Below are 17,711 nucleotides of genomic sequence, written 5' to 3'. Positions count from 1 at the left end.
CATTCTACATTTGTGCTAGGATTTGAAGGATGGGCAGATGTTTGCTAAATGAAGGTGAGGAGTGTGATAATGAGTATATAGGCAGGAGGACTAATACAAGCAAAGCCACTAAGTCACCAAAGTATGGCCCTTGTTTGAGGGAAGTAAATTTATATTACCTGGATAGTAAAGAGTAAAAAGCCCTAAAAGGCAACAAAGGCAAGTTGGGACAAGAAAGCCACATAAGGGGCTTTGTCCTTATTAAGTGTGTGGTGGGATCTGATCCATTGAAGTTTATAGGAGAGAGGAGCAAGATGATGACAGCAAAGCTCTAGGCTATGATGCGAAGAATGGTCAAGACAATGGGGCAGGGTCCTGGAAGCAGAAATACCATGGAGGACGCTGGTGATCTAGGCACAGGAATGCTGAAGATCTGAGTCCCGGATGGTGGCCATGGGAATGGAAACCTAGGCTCTTGAGACACAGTCACATCATTTTAACATTTTTTCAAATCTGCTTTTATCCTTTGTGTTTAAAATGTGTGTACCTGTGTGTGCGCGCATGCGTGTGTGTGTATGTTGGGGTGACCTGGATGATCCTTTTAACTTGGAGATTTTATGATGACACTTGAATATCTGATATATCAAGTGATCAGAATTTGGGGCAAAATAGATGCCTATATGGTTCTCCTCTAATGTGTTTATCAGTCCTTCCCTTTCTTTTCTGCTTTAGGTCTCCCCATTCATCATCATTAAGAAAGAAGGGGCCGGGCGCGGTGGCTCACGCTTGTAATCCCAGCACTTTGGGAGGCTGAGGCGGGCAGATCACAAGGTCAGGTGATCGAGACCACAGTGAAACCCCGTCTCTATTAAAAATACAAAAAAATTAGCCGGGCGTAGTGGCGGGCGCCTGTAGTCCCAGCTACTCGGAGAGGCTGAGGCAGGAGAATGGCGTGAACCCGGGAGGCGGAGCTTGCAGTGAGCCGAGATTGCGCCACTGCACTCCAGCCTGGGTGACAGAGCGAGACTCTGTCTCAAAAAAAAAAAAAAGAAAGAAGGGCTGCTGGGCATGGTGGCTCATGCCTGTAATCCCAACACTTTGGGAGGCCTAGGCAGGCGGATTACCTGATGTCAGGAGTTCGAGACTAACCTGGCCATCATGGTGAAACCCTGTCTCTACTAAAAATACAAAAATTAGCCGGGCGTGATGGCAGGCACCTATAATCCTAGCTACTCGGGAGGCTGAGGCAGGAGAATCACTTGAACCGGGAGGCAGAGTCCGGGAGGTGGAGTTAGCAGTGACCTGAGATCTCATCACTGCCCTCCAGGCTGGGTGACACAGCGAGACTTTGTCCCCCCAACCCCCTCAAAAAAAAAAAAGAAGGACATGGGGACATGGAATTTAAAAGTGAAATTTAATAATTCCATGATATAGGACATGACGATAGATGACATGCATTCAATTTCTAGTTTTGTTATAAGTTGTATGATGCGAAATATATCTTTCAATACCTCTGAACCTCATTCATGAAACAAGGAGCAGCTCATTTCAGTGTCATGTGGAGCAGATTTTCAAACTATTCAGGCCCGAGATTTCGATATAGGCGTCCCGCCTACACCAGCCGAGAACCTCTTGGAATGAATGAATTCTAAATTTCTTTCCAGATGTAAAGTTTTATTATATAATTTAATTTTGCACAATTTCTCTCCAAGTCACTTCCTCATTCTACCCTGTTTAGTTCCAGTTTTCAGCCACTAGAGATAGAGGAAACTTTCTGGGACTTTTGAAACTATCATTTAGAGCCATCTTCCCATTGGAAAGTAAAAGAAGAAACAAGTTATGCTAATGCCTTGAAAGCTGCTGTTCAAGAGTCACATATTACTCCTGACCCCAGGTGGAAAAAGAGGTAAGTCTGGTCAGCTCCTGAGGCCTTGGCTAGCTAAATCTTGGAACCCAATTTCTACCTTAACTGTCAATGGATTTAGGATTCCAGTCCCATAGCCTTTCAGTTTTGCAACCATGTGGGGCTTCTTTTCGTGGCAGAAAAATATTTTGGAATCTGTGGGCCTAATGAAAAATAGCAAGTCAACAGGTAATAGAGTTTTACCCTCTATCTCTCCTCCTTAGAGACAGCTGAAAGTTGGGAATCTGCACATAATGAAACTCTACAGTCAATCTCACTAGATCATTGGTAACGAACATAATTCTGTTTTACCAAAATTCAACATGACCCACCAAATCCCACACCCCTTTTAAATTCATCTCCAGAGCATACTAGCTCACAGTGCCTTCTGAAACTTCTATCAAATTGTCACCTCCTCTAACACATACCATATTGCTGTTATTGAAGGACAGACTGATATCAAGAGAAAAATCCAAATGTGCAAAGCTTCCATCAAATTTGAAGTCATTCTCAACTCTTATGGACCAGTGAAAAGCAACAAAACATGTTCTTCCTTAATCTTTGCTCATTACTAAACAAGACACCTCAGGTCAATTTTAAAGCAGAGAGTCAGGGTGTCATGGAAAACAATGTGGGTGGATGGCCTCTGAGCAATCTGCTCTGGTAGCTGGATCTTTGTAAACGGCCTAAAATTATGACACTTCCTCAGTGTTTGCTGCTGCCCACACGTGCACCATGAATCAAGGAACAATCACTTCACATGCCAGGGTGTTGGCAATGAATATTAATCAGAAAGAAATGGAACAAACAGTGACGGTACTCAATTTTCCGGATACCATACTACAAACTGAGGCCACCCTAGAAATTCTGGAGAGAAAACACCATGGTAACTCTTTTTCTTATGTTAACTGACAATATTCAAGTTATTGAAAGAATATATAAATGCAAAAATGAGATCTCTGTTGTCCTAAAGATTTCATTTGATTTGGCTTGTAAAATGAGATCTTTAAAACATTTTCTCTTTATCTCAGAATAAGGGCCAGTTTTGTTCAGTAACAGTTCTAAATTGAACATCCTGCCATCCATCAATGGTGTGTACTACAGCTGCCTATGCTTTTTCCTCCAGGGCAGTAGACAGCATTTTGACACTAATGGTCATTTTCTTGCTCACAGAATTGAATTTTTTTGTATATTATCTGTCACTTCCTTCCAAATATCAGTTTATTAGGAGTTAAACTGGAATTGCAGCAGAAGATTGCTTCTTTGGGCATTATTAAGAATACAAAATCAATGCCGTGTGAAGTATTTGAGTGCTGCAGGCTACTGATTAGCTTTTAAATGAGTTATGGGGCATAGAAATCAGGTTAATGGGGTTAACGCTCTAATTTACACAGTGTCCTAAGGTAACTGACTTCTTAATATATCTAATGAGATGTAAAAAAAAGTCCACCACCAAAGCAAACTTCTATGTTTCTAAATGCACACATGATGTACAGGTAACTTTACAGACAACTTTCTGGATGGATAGATCCGAAACTGATCAATGCAGTTAGCTCTGGGGAAGAGTCAGATGGCGTGCTGGTCAACAGAGATGCCAGTTCCATCTTTGTTATTTACAGTTTCTAGAGTAGAAGTGTATGCCTGCATTACCATTGAAATGAAAAATAATTCATTAATAAAAAGTTGTATTAACAACTCAAAAACCGAGGCCCGGGCTGGATGCAGTCTGCACCAGGCAATGGTGTTCTTTCTTGCCTGCTGGGAGAGGAGCCTAGCCTCTGTCTACCTTCCTTTCTTTCCTTCACTTCTACTCCAGCTCTCAGTGCTTTATGCAAAAGCACTTCTCCCTTTCCCCCCCACCATTGAATATAATAGCAAACGCCCCAAGCATTCATGGTACTGGTTGGTCTCTTTGCATGTCACTCTCCCCTTTCCTCTTTCTGTATAAAGGGGGAATATGAATAAGTGGACTCTTGACCTTGAATATTTTAAAACATTTAAACCACAAGGAAGACAAATGGTACTGTTGCTCCTAAGCATCATATTCTGACACGGAATCTTTAACCACAAACATTTGTCTCTGACCCAATTACTCTTTTCTGCCCAAACATATTCCATGGATTCCCATAATCTAGAATTAAGTTGAAGCTCTTTTGCCTGGTACTGTATGACTCGAAGTTACTATTCCGACCTATATCCCATACTTTCATTTATAGACCCCATAGTGCATTCCAAAAGCCCAACAGAGATCTGTCCCAGTAAAACTTAAAAGATGTGGTTGATCAGTATGCAGAACCACTGGAGTGAATTCTAGGTCCTAATTGCATGCACTCTATAACAACACACTATTGAATCATCTCAATTATCTTCAATGATGATATAGATCTAGAGGCAGTGACAGTAGCTTTGAATTACAAGCTACAAGACCTACCCAAGTTTCAGTCCCAGCATGATTTGGGGCAAATTCATTAGCCCTGATATTCTTATTTGCCACAGAGAAAATAATATCTACCTTGTCTACCTTATGGAGTCATTTGGAGGAAAAAGTATTTTGAAAGTGCCCTGAAGGGCCAATCAAATGGAAGAAGATATGTATTTTGGATTTTGTGTATTTGAGGATGAGTACGATGCGCTCTTCTTTTTACCTGTCTTCATAGAAAACCTGTCCCCATCCACGCTTTAATTTTCTAGATGATATGATGCTTTGTTTAACATCATCCTTAATCCATTTTAAATTTTCTTGATTCTTCCCTGAGTATATAAAAGCATATTTATCTGCATTTTTCAGAAGTATCAATTTCCTAGAGAAACACTTTAAATTTCTTCAATAAGAGCTTTCTCTTCTTTACCTATTCCAATGTTTTACACATCAAAGGGTCCATAATATTTTACAGGACTTGTGGTTAGTAGTACAATGAGAATCATGCGCGGGGGACCCTGTCATATCATGGGAAGTTCCCCAGGTCTGAAGGGAGAAGATGCCAAGTCTACTTTATCACTAACCAGCTTTGTGACCAGATCACACATCACCTAACCTTCTTGAGCATGGGTCTCATTGCCTATACAATAGGATAAACTTTGTAGGCTTGTGGTAAGGAACATGAGATCATTTGCACACAAAATATGGCATGGCAATTTTAAAGCATTTTACAAATGCTAAGAGGAGGAATGAGAGAAGGAATGTGTTTGCCATGTGTTGTTTGACAATTACAACCACCAAGATACCTATATATTGTAGAGTTGTCCAAAACTGCATGAAAACAGATGGTGTTTGTGGTGTAGGATGGAATCTTTAACCACAAACATTTGTCTCTGATCAAATCACTCCTTTCTGCCCAAACACCTTCCATAGATTCCCATCATCTAGAATTAAGTTGGAGCTCTGTTGCCTGGTATTGGATGACTCGAAGTTACTATTCCAACCTATATCCTATACTTTCACTGACAGACTTCTTTCAGTCCAAACAAACTGCTTCCCATTAACCAAACAGTCCCTGGAATTTCTTCTGGCACTGTTTATCCACCACTTAAAATGTTATCTCCCATTTTTACATGTCCTGGCCTTTAAGATTCAATTCATAGATAATTTCCCTCATGATCTTTCTCTGAGCCTTATATTTTGAAGTACTCTCTCTCTTCATTAAAATTCCATAAAGTGTTCTTTTTTTTTTTTTTTTTTTTACTATTTTTGCCTTTTAGTATTGTTATCTATGCATATGATTTATCTTCCCAACTACAATGTAAATTTTGAGGGTAGAACTCTAGCTGTTTCAGCTTCATAGCAGGTACAGCTTGGCCTACTATGCTGCACTGAATAAAAACTCAATGAATGGGTAAAGAACGAATGGATGAGAGAAACTACACTCAGTGGTTAAGATAGGAGAATATCAAACTCTAACTCTCTTCAGGAGATTGGAAATTGGAGATAAACAGGTAAAGTCAGCCATATAGAAAATTCTGAAGGAGAAATGTCTCATAATGGTTTATAATTATGTAGTTAAGTACTTAAGCACAAAGATATTTTGCTGGAATTCAACTTCACTACTATTATGCTGTGCTTACTGCTGTGCTTCACCTTAAGTTCTGTAGAGTCTAACTTAAAACATATATAACATATTGTAATCATTAAGTTTCTGGAATTGATGGGTTGCAAAATGTCTGTCAGGGTCTGCAGCTTACAAAGGACAGCAGGGTTCAGAGAGGGAAGAGGTGAGGACTTGTACCTGATCCCTGCCTTTGAGTCCTTCCCAGCTCAAAGGTAATCGGTAATGTCAGGAACAAAAAGATCTGGAGACAAGAAGCTGGATTCGATGATTTCTACAGCTTCATTCTCATTTTGCGATTCTAGGCGCTTGGCTATTTCTCTGGCACTCTTGATCTATCATTAAGGATGTGTAAAATGTATCACTTTATTGGCTCTAAACAGAGTCTTCAAAGGGCAAGCATGGAAATGAAAGAAAAGTAAGACGTGGTCTCCCTGCCTCATACATCCTGAGAAACAACAGATTTTTGTCATGGTTTAGCTAGCCTGTGACTGATCCATGGAGCACACAAGCAAAATGTTGCATTTTTTTCCACTTACGACCCTGCTTATCATGCATTACTGACCGTAGGAAAGGACGCTGACACTGTGTGGTCCAAAGAGTCCTCATACTTGCCTCTCCCCTCCACCCATTTTTTTTTTTTTTTTTTTTGAGACAGAGTCTTGCTCTGTCACCAGGCTGGAGTGCAGTGGTGCCATCACAGCTCACTGCAACTTCCACCTCCCGGGTTCAAGCGATTCTCCTGCCTCAGCCTCCCAAGTGGTTGGGATTACAGGTATGCGCCACCAAGCCCAGCTAATTTTTGTATTTTTAGTGGAGACGGGGTTTCACCATGTTGGCCAAGATGGTCTCGATCTCTTGACCTTGTGATCCACCTGCCTCGGCCTCCCAAAGTGCTGGGATTATAGGTGTGAGCCACCATGCCTGGCCCCCTCCACCCATCTTATACGTGAAGAAAACTTCCTTTTGTTACTGATTCCTGCAAACACTGACAGTGGTCTAGGAATCCTACGAGGGTCTGCTTTCAGGTGAAAAGGAGGTTTGAGGTTTGTGTACGGGGGTGGTAGAATGAACTTGGCTTCTGCATTTCTAGCAGAGCATAGTGTTATTAAAGGACAGAAGGGCTCCTATTGCAGCTCCACAACCAAGAAAAACACTAGAATAGAAATAACATAATCACAGAGTTTCTTATATTTTTATCAATTGAAATACATTTATATTCTGCCTGTTAAAAAAAAAACCAGGAAATGATTTGATATGGCTCCATTCAGCAAACATGGTGCCAGGCTAGGATGCTTGATTATGTAACAGAATGGAGAAAAACACACCTCCTCTCAAGCTACACCCCTTCTCAATCTGAGGATAAGACTTTGTTTTTGAAATAGCTGTGGGAGACAGGACTAAAACAAATAACATTTCCTGCTGTTCTCTGAAATGTTCGCATTTTTCACTGGTGGACTGCTGGCTGGGGAACTGGTCACTAAGCTTTTTCAATATGAAGCCACTACGCCCCTCAGTTGAAACAAGAGGTCACACCAGGTGACTGGCTGGAATCTGCAGCCAGCTGCATCCCCATAGAATGCCATCCGTGCCTGCACACACATAGCATGGATCTTTTTCCTCTCTACGAATGTATCTCCATCAACTCAAAAGAAGTGGCAAGGACATGATGCAATGTTGGCAATTTGGATCCTTGACGCTTATTAGCTTGACACTGAGTCCCCCATGCTTACTTCCATTCAATTTGTTAAAACCTGAAATGCAGTAATTTACGTCCATGTTCATTCATCCTTCTGAATCAGCAGGCTTCTAAATTTTTAACTGTGTCCTATGGAAATAAATACATTTTTCTTTGTGACCCAGTGCACACACATACACGGAGAAATAATTTTCATGTGATACTACCTCACTCCATGGGAGGTACTCGGATGTCTTCTATTCTATACTATTCGAAATAAATACAAATGTTCTTCCTAATGCACTAAGTTGATTTCATGACTTGAAATTTGAAAACCATTGTTTAAAACTCTAAAGGCTTTGACGGTTGAAAACTAAGCCTTATCAGTCTCCGTCTCCTAATGTGCCTTTGCACATAGAAGAAAGTCAAGAAATGTTGTTAAATAAATAATTATTTTCTAAGTGAAAAAAAAATCTCTTCTACAGCATTGCCCAAACAATCTTTTTCCTCCCCGATTTGCATTGCACTTGTGCAGAGAACATAGTGGGCACTCATCAGTTGCTTATGGAAGGACTACAGAAATCTATAAAAGATTCATGCTTAATGTCTTCACTGAAGGAAGGAATAAGAAAAGGGGAAAGAAAGGAAGAAAGGCAGAGCCAGCTCTGTTCATCTTCAAACAAAAGGTATAAAATCATGCTGGCACGGAGGATCCAGAAAGACTGAAGATCTGCCCAGTTTCCTGTTGGCCAGCGAGACCTCCGTGTGATTTATAATTTAATTGTTGCTAGACAAAACACTGCTAAAGGGGGAAACATGTTTAAATCACAATGGCAATTTAAGGTAGAACATGACTTGTCCCTTGACCTCCAGCCCCATTACCTGAATCTTCAGTAAACTGATCCTCTAAAATCTCCAAGTAATGAAAATGAACTAATTCGCCTAGAACCAAAGCTCATCCATATTTCCATTTGCTTTTGCTGTACCACTGACTTTAGACATACAACTGAGTGTATGTGTTAAACTTAAGCCTCAATATATTTATGTAAAAAACATTTCCCTAAGAAAATATATTCAAGGTGTACCAAGTGAATATCATTGAGAACTTTGTTACATTGAGTGTGGTACTAGATCGTGGGGTAGAAAAAAGTGAAACCTGAACACTTTTCAATCTAGTTGGTGGAGGCAGCCGTATACACGGTAAGCCATGCTACTGTATTTCAAGTGTTGTGCTCTAGGTCTGAGCAAGGAGGCATGAATACTCAGAAAGACAGCCACACTTTCTGCCTTCAGGGCAGATGATGATTGAGCAAGTCTTTGAAGACTGAGTGGGATTCACCTAAAGCAGAAGGATAAAGAACATTTGGATTAGTGGGGACTGTATGAACTTGGCTGTCAGGAGCAGGTAAGTGTAGAATGCTTTGGGGATTACTTAGTGGCTGGGTATTTCTATTGCCTAAAGGTCTATGGTGCAGGGAGAGAGAATAAGTAAGTCCCTTATTAAGTTTGGGAAGCTGAGGCAGGAGAATCGTTTGAACCTGGAAGGCAGAGGCCACAGTGAGCCGAGATCATGCCACTGCACTCCAGCTTGGGGGACAGGGTGAGACTCCGTCTAAAAAAAAAAAAAAAAGACATTAAGTTGAGAAGAAATGTGGGTATTATGGTAGAGAGTTGAGTATTTATTGAACATTTAAACATCTACTACTTTGCTTTTTCTCTAATTGTTGAGCGTGCAAATTTTGTCCTCCCCAGTTTGTGTGTGTGTGTGTATGATGTGGAATTATACAGCCAGAAGGGGACTGAGGTTATTTAGCACCAAGCCACTAATTTTATACATGAAGAAACAGAAGCGTAAGTCATTTAGTTAAAAGGGTCTTTTCCCGGGGATTGGAGAGAACTCAGCTATGTATCTATTTGCATACAGATAGAAAGTAATCTTCCTGCTGCTGTTGTATAGACTGGCTCTTAGTCAAGAAGAAAAACAGCTCATTGTTTATTTAAATGGAGCAGGAAGGAAGTGCAGGAGCAGGTGGGTGTACCCGATAATCTCACTATTCAGGACATCAGGACACAAAGGAGTGTGGTATAAAGGTAGCTTTGATTTGAACACTTTCCAAGGGAGCTGAGCTCCAGAAGCACCAGAAGGACTTGGTAATGAGGCAGTTTTATGCTGAAAGTAATCCCAAGCCACAGCCTTCAGACTCCACCAGGGAATCTGTTACACTCAGTTATCAACAGCATGCATGGAAGGTTGTCCCCTCCCTGGGGATGTATTAATAAAAAAGTTCTCCTCAGCCAGCGTGCAGGAATTCCTCTGCTTGGTAACAATGAGGTTTTGGGGAGAGGCCAAAATCCCATGAATACCCCCGGGTCTGAGTATTAGCCTCCTTTGTTGAGTCCTGGTTTTGACCTCCACTGGGATGTAGTGAGAGGGCCAAAGGATAAGATGTGACCCAGGAAGATGCTCCTCTGAAAGTCACCACCTGGAGGAGTTGGAGAAACTCCTCCTCTCCCCGGGTTCTTCTCTTGGTTTCCATGGACATCAAGTCTGAGTCTAGACTATATTCATCCTAGTCATAGGACAAAACCAGGGTTTCTTCGCATGAGCAGTCAAGGAGTTTGCTTGGAAAGATCCTATCCCAAGCAGGGAAAGAGTTGAAGTATATAAACTTGACACAAGGAAAAAGCTTCACTTCTAAAGGGAGTGACCAAGTCACCTTAACCTCTGGTCCAGGCCTGGCCCATACTTACAACAAGGGAGGTAGACCTCAAATTCAAGTCAGTACTGAACTGCAGCTTCATTAAAATGTCTGTGGGGACTGAGATACAAGGCTTTGTAGCTTATGAAATCTGCACAATGGGTCCAGAGATGGTTTTGTCAGAGGCGTTTGAACCAGAGCGACTCCATCTTGAGTGAGGGCTGGGAAAAATGAGGCTGGGACCTGCTGGGCTGTGTTCCCAGAAAGTTAGGCATTCCTAGCCTCTCGATGTTTACAGTAAAGGGAACAGATTGATGACGTGAACTAAACAGACCCAGACTCGGGAGTGTCCTGCTATCCCAGTATCTTGAGAACAGGAGCATCCCTAACGTTGCTTTAAAGATAATAATATCGATACGTGCAAAATATAGTAATTAAGAAAATGAATCCTTTATCACAAACCCATGTAGCAGAGCACATGTCCCCATGATCTTTTTTAATCCTGTATATAAACAAGTATTGGATCTAGGATGAACGTGTTCTTTCTCTTACTCTTAGAAATGCGTTACTCTGTCTATGGAGCAGCTGTTCTTTCACCATTTTACTTTCTTACTAAATTTACTTTTGCTTTGCACTGCGGACTTGCCCTGAATTCTTTCTTGCACGAGATCCAAGAACCCTCTCTTAAGGTCTGGATCAGGACCCCTTCCTGGTAACAGTTTGTCTGTTGCTAGGGAAGGCTACGAGGGCTTCTTAGCATGGTCAAGTAAGGAATAACTACAGTGGAGGCTGCTTCCCTAAGAATGAAGATGAATACTAGGGATTTTGCTAAGAAAACGTCATTCAAAGTTGAACAATTTGCCATGGAAATATAGATGTGCTTAATGGCAGCACCAGACTCCAGTTTGCTTTCTGCACACTGTGGCAGTTTTTTTTTTTCTCAGTTTGACAAAATTATAAAGGAAGAACAAAAATGTGACAAAAGGTAACTGGCTGGCCACGAACCCGTGAAAAAGCATGACTTCCTCCAGAAATCAAGGGGCCACCTGTACAATGGAGGGACCATGCAGGCTCACATGCAGTTGCTTCCTCTCAAGCGATTTTACCATAAAACATTCAGTGACAGCTTCTGTCCTAGACCACAAGCAGGCAGAGTTAATTATTTTCTTCATTTCCATAAAGGTCACAAGCCAAAAAATGAGCATGACAACTGAGGCAAAAGTGTGATGGTCTTTCAGTAAATACACAGAGAAAGCACATCACATAAAGCATGCTAATGGCTGTTTGCCTTTGGGGAAGGATGCTTCTAGGAGGAAAATAATAATTTCTAACTGCTTAAAAGCGTTACTGCCTAATTCCTGATAAAATACACAAATATTGGCTTTAATCTATAAAACACCTGATTTCATGGCCAGGACATTTAGCCAATGGTATTCCAGGATGCTATTGGCCAAAGATCCTCCCCTCCCACATGGCACTTATATGTCTGGGTCAAGCACCCCCAGGCCTCACATGTGCAACTGAACTTCTGACTTAATTTCCAGAGGACAGATATTTGCCATATCATTTCAAGGCTATGCTTGAAATGATAAACTATCTCTTTTCTTAAGACACTCAGCAGTTCCATCAGTCTGTTTGATATTCTTTCTATAACCACAGACAAAATTAGAGGATGAGTTCTCATTTTTCTGCTTATGTCTGTTAAAATGGCCAGAATACTTACCACGATAGAGTCTCAAACAGAAATGTATTAAACAAGTCAAAGAAAAATGGTTCCTTCCAGTATTGTGACACGTGTTCCCTTAATCGATCAAGAGGGCATTGGTAAGGCACTTGGCAGAGAGGGCTTTGAGGAAGGCCTACCAGTCGGCTGCTCTCCTGTTCTGTCCAGGCCCGAGGGGAGTGACCACCAGGAGCTTCCTTTGATGTTCATACATCAAAGGATTATAGATGGAATTAAGGTCTTAGAAACCATCTCGTTCAGTATCTTCCATTTAGAGTTAAGAAAATGGAGAGAGGAAATGACCGAGTCAGCGTCTCCTGACTGGTGAGGGTACATTTGGGTCAGCCCTGTGTCCTGACTCGCTGGGCTGTGCTCTTTCTTCTAAGCAACGCTGCTTTTACCTCTTGGTGACATGTGACAAAGCAGTCAATAATAACGAAATGTTATGCCCCTGCCCCTTCTTAAATGTACTTTTAAAATACAAAGTCCATATTACAAAAAAAAATCCCAAACACAAACAAAGCCAATTTTGAAAATCTCATGGAATGAACAGGGGAACTTTCCACCTCCTCAGCCCATTGGTACTGAATGTTCTGAAATTAGGACTGAGGAACCACCAATCAAAAATATGGTTGTTTCAGGGGGTGAGAGGCTGTAGGGTGGCCCTGCAGAGGCTGGGCATAGGAGCCTAGCGCTGTCCACAGTTCAGGGACATCATTGGTCCTCTTTGCTCACAAGGAAAATGTCACCATTAAGGGTCTTATTTTCTTGTAAGCAACTTTTTTTTTTTTTTTTTGACATAGAGTCTCCCTCTATTGCCCAGGCTGGAGTGCAGTGGCACAATATTGGCTCACTGCAACCTCTGCCTCCTGAGTTCAAGCAATTCTCCTGCCTCAGCCTCCCGAGTAGCTGGGACTACAGGCACGCACCACCACACCCGGCTAGTTTTTTCGTATGTTTAATAGAGACGGCGCTTCACCATATTAGCCAGGCTGGTCTCGAACTCCTGACTTCGTGATCCGCCCGCCTCGGCCTCCCAAAGTGCTGGGATTACAGGCGTGAGCCACTGCGCCCAGCAGTAAGCAACTCTTATCCATGCGTGTTCCACAGACATTTCATTTCTGAACCCTGAAGGCATCATGTTAAATTTCACATACACCGCTTTAAGTCACACATATTTTGACTGAAGGTGGAGAGGAAAAGAATGTAATATTAATATATTTTCTAGCATTTTGCATGTATTATCTCTTTTAGTCCTAACAGCAACCTCAAGAAGTACATATTTTAATCTTTATTTGACAGATGTATGAATATAAGCTCAGAAAGAATTTCCACAAATACTTAGGCCCACTAAATGAGCAGGGCAGGATGAACTGAGTTCTTTTAGATTTGAAAATCCATGGTGTTTTAAAACGGCATATTTCACAAACAGTCCATCCTAAATGACAGTTCCAAGGCCCAGGTATCATTTTGCTATTAAATTCCTTGAAATAATCGCAGAGATTTCAAATATCAAGTATTTTTCAAATTCTTTAAAAATAGAGGTAGGTACAGTATTCGAGTAGAGATAAAAATAGTAATTATAAGGGCTCTTATTTGGTGTTTCTATGTGTCAGGCAATGTTCAAAGTGCTCATTGGACATTAACTCATTTGATTATCCTAGCAATTCTGAGGCTCCGAGGGAAGTACTACTGTTAATCTCATTTTAGAGATAGGGAAATTGAGCACAGAAAGGGTGAGTAATTTTCCCAAGGTCACACAGTAAGTGGCAGAGCTGGGTTTCACATCGAGGCAGTCCGCTTTTGAGACCCTGCTTTAACCACTCTGCTGTGCCATCTGTCCTAGCCTTCCCCAACCTGAAGACCACATGAGTCAAACAATTTTTAGTAAAACTGTTATAAGATGAAACACAAAAGATTGATATATTGAAATTTATCTGAAAATACATGCTTTTTTAGTATAGAAAGCAAAATACAGTAACAAATAGCAGATGTTTTATAACTCTAAAGTTGCTGGAATAATCCTTGATCTCAATGGAAACCAAGCCAATCAACGTAAAAAGTTTAAAATTTCTTTTCTTTTAAAAAAAAAAAAAAATCATTCAGTCCTTGCAGTCAATTGAACTAACTCCTTCCCAGTCCCAGGGGGCTGTACCCACTGGGAAAATCTTTGACCAAACTGACACCAATACTATAGCTTTTGGTAGAAGAGGCACAGACTTGCAAAGCTAGCGGTTTTTCTTACTTTATAATTGAGGAAACCGAAGCTCAGAACCGCCAAAATTCCCATTGTTGGAATTAGACTTAGAACTGCCAGTTCTACTCATATCTACAGTTAAACAATCCACTTTGCCACAGAGATTCATTAACTTCATTCTGCTTTAATCGCAGAGATGGAAAGAAATTAAAACAAAGCAAAAACAATAACAGCAACAACAAAAGCAACATCAAGGACATTTCAAGAAAGCAAATGTCTGCACACCTGCTGCAGCGGGTCACATATAGCCACAGATCTAGCCCTCGTAGTGCATCCCATCCATCAGCAGGTCCCTTTGGCTCTACTTTAAACTTGTCCCGAATCTTAGTCCAAGCCATGACCATTTCCTGAAAGTCTCTTAAGTGGTCTCCTTTGTTCATTTTAGATCTCCTCCCACCTGCTATCCACACAGCAGGCAGAGTGACACTTCCATAACATAACTCAGGTCACATCATTCCTTAGCACAGGACCCCTCTGATATCTTCCATTATCTTAGAGCAAAATCTGCATTGATATTGCAGCTCCCAGCTGCCTTCCCGATCTTCGCTCACAGCCCTCTCCCCTTGCCCACTGTTCTCTGTCTGTTCTGCATCTGTGCTGTTCCTGGAATGCTCCAAATGTGCTCCCACCTCAGGCTTTTGCACCTCCTCGTTTGTCTTCATTGACCTGGTCCATTCCCAGAGAGCACCCTCACTTCAATCAGTTCTTTGCTTAAATGTTATTATATCAGACTGTCCTTCCCTAAATACACTATATAAGCCATCTTATTCATGCTCTACCCTTTGTAATAATTTTTCTTCATGCCAGTTACGGTCCCACAACATTGTGTGTGTATAGTGTGTGTGTATAAGTGTGTGTATATATACACCTGTGTGTGTATCTATGTGTGTGTACATACATAGGTGTATATATATGTGTGTATATATCTGTATGTATGTATACACACGTGTATATTTATGTGCATGTGTCTATGTGTGTATTTATGACTGTATCTATGTGTATGTATATCTATGTGTGTGTAACTATGTGTGTCTATGTATATATGTATGTGTCTGTATCTATGTGTGAATATCTGTGTGTGTATATATGTGTATCTCTGTGTGTCACCATGTGTGTATTTGTGTATTTGTGTGCGTGTATTTGTTTTTCCTAACAGCAACATAATCTCAAAGGGAGCAGTAGCTGTGTTTACTTCACCATTGCCTCCCTTGTGTCTAGAACGTAGTAGGTGTTTAATAAATATGTGTTGAATGAGGAATAAATAATTTATGATAAGAACAGAAATCTGAAACACAAAGTTAAATTATCTCCTAGGTGTTAGAAAAAAGAATGTAAAGAATTACATGCTGCACTTTATAAAGATTTTTTAATTAAAAATACATTAAAGGTATTCTAGTATTTCATACTTAGACACTGTAAAAATATTTGCAGTTCAATGTGACTTACTGCCTCGAATGAGTTAATGAACAGGTAAGGTTTTATTGTTAGGTGGCAACTATGTTGAACTTTTTTTTTGCGGGTTAAATTTGTATTTATAAGATTTTTAAATTATCTGTGCATAGTAAAATATATGATGTTTATTAGGTTTATACAATCACTTAGCAAAAATAATATGAGTAATAGGTAATTTTTAGTGAAACATGCTATTTCTAGGTACTAGTCTAAACCTTTTACCCATCCTATGTCATTTAATCTTCAAGAAGCCTGTGCAGTAGGTAGGAACTATCATTACCTTCAACATATAAATGAGGAAACGAAGACACAAAGAGTTAAAATGTCCTAATTGAGGTCACACAACTAATCAACAGTGGCCAGAATACAAAAAGGCAATTTGTCCATTCTTCTATTCAGTCACCCATTTTTTAATTTAAAAAACACCTTCTGTGTACTTACAATCTACCAGGAACTGAGTTATGTAACAAGGATGCAAAACAGTGACATAATCTCTACGGTCATGATGATCCCGGCATAGGACAGAGGAGTGGACCAGATGTCAGGCTGCCCAAGAGACCAGCTCCACCTGGGAAGACAGAAACCAGGCAAGGAGTCAGTTCCTTCTCCCACTTTGGATTCCTGTTTTTAATGGTGGAGTCATTAAGCATCATAGAATGATCCAACGTTTCTGTTTTCCCTCCCTAGAGTCTTCAACTGAAGTCATAAAAGAAAGGGACTATTTCAGTAGCAAGTTACCTAAGTGTTAATGTTTGGTTCTGTGGGTGGCCTTGAATTTGTAACTTTGCAGCGTGCCACTCTTGCTTCATTTCATCCAGGTTTTTCTTGACATCTGAAGAGGCAGTATCTCTAGGGAGTATATTTTTGTATTTCTCCATATGTTGCTTTTTGTCTCCTCACATATATTGCCAATAAGACTTGTGAGTTCCACCACAGGCCAGCTCTGCAACTTATGTTTAGTGTTGGCCTGGAAAGAAATATTATTATTTTCATTGGTTCATGTCTTTTCCTCTATTGTAGAAATGATCTTTTCTTGCATTTTCCCTCAACAGATTGAGGCATTTTCTTCCATCTTATTTTATCCATATTTTGTACATTGCTCATAGGTTTTTCTCATTCAGGATCGTGTTTGCTTCTACCCTTTATCAAAAATCTATTTAACAAAGTGCCCTCCTCCTATATTAACCCTGTAGCTTTTCTATTGGTTACTTTTCCCGATACTTTTCATTTCTTCATTCCTGTAGATTAAGGTAATTTTTTTGTGTATTTGCTTCTTTGCCACAGTCCTCTCCTGAAAATCTAGGCTACATTGACCTTGGTTTCATCCAGAACATGGCTGCCACATAATACTGAAAGCAGAGATGCACTGATGCTGAAGAACATTCTCTTTTCTCTCTCTCTCTCTCAGGTAGTCACTTTGCAGTCATAGTCAAGTATGCCTATTGAGCATATTTACTCATCTGATGTTTCCTGTGTTTACAGAACAAATGGCAACAGAAACTACAAGACAGCAAAATGCAGCATCTCTTAAATTCCTTACAACCCAATGGGGAGCGAGGGTGGTGAGGATGAGCATATGTGATTTTAAAAAAGATTTTTAAAAAATTGTAGTAAAATACATGTAACATAAAATTTACCATGTTAACCATTAGGTGTAAAATTCAGTGGCATTAAGGATATTCACAATGATATATATCCTTCCCTAGAATGTTTTTCATCTTGCAAAACTGAAACTCTTTATCCATTAAACAATAACTCCGCATTTTCCCTCTTCCCAGTTCCCAGAAACCAGCATTCTATTGTTGGGAGTCCACAGATTCTACTACTCTATATTCCTCACGTAAATGGTATCATATAGTATTTGTTATTTTGTGAACTGACTAGCATAATGTCCTCAAGGTTCATCTATGTTGTTGCACGTATCAGAATTTCCTTCCTGGGCAGGCACAGTGTTTCACACCTGTAATCCCAGCACTT

At 40.4% G+C, this 17,711-nt stretch overlaps 1 protein-coding gene across 2 annotated transcripts in view; it reads right to left on the bottom strand.

Moving 5' to 3' along the window:
• CHRM3 (cholinergic receptor muscarinic 3) overlaps positions 1-17,711 on the bottom strand; it is a 532,687-nt gene that overhangs the window by 72,457 nt on the left and 442,519 nt on the right. For both annotated transcript variants that reach the window (XM_032137624.2, XM_032137625.2), the window contains one exon: positions 16,176-16,302. The gene's annotated coding sequence lies outside the window, so the exon portion shown is untranslated. The remainder of the gene's footprint in view (positions 1-16,175; positions 16,303-17,711) is intronic.

The sequence above is a fragment of the Hylobates moloch genome, unplaced genomic scaffold (genome assembly GCF_009828535.3).
Source record: "Hylobates moloch isolate HMO894 unplaced genomic scaffold, HMol_V3 SCAFFOLD_18, whole genome shotgun sequence".
Lineage (NCBI taxonomy): Eukaryota > Metazoa > Chordata > Mammalia > Primates > Hylobatidae > Hylobates > Hylobates moloch.
This window is presented reverse-complemented; position numbering and strand designations above follow the sequence as displayed.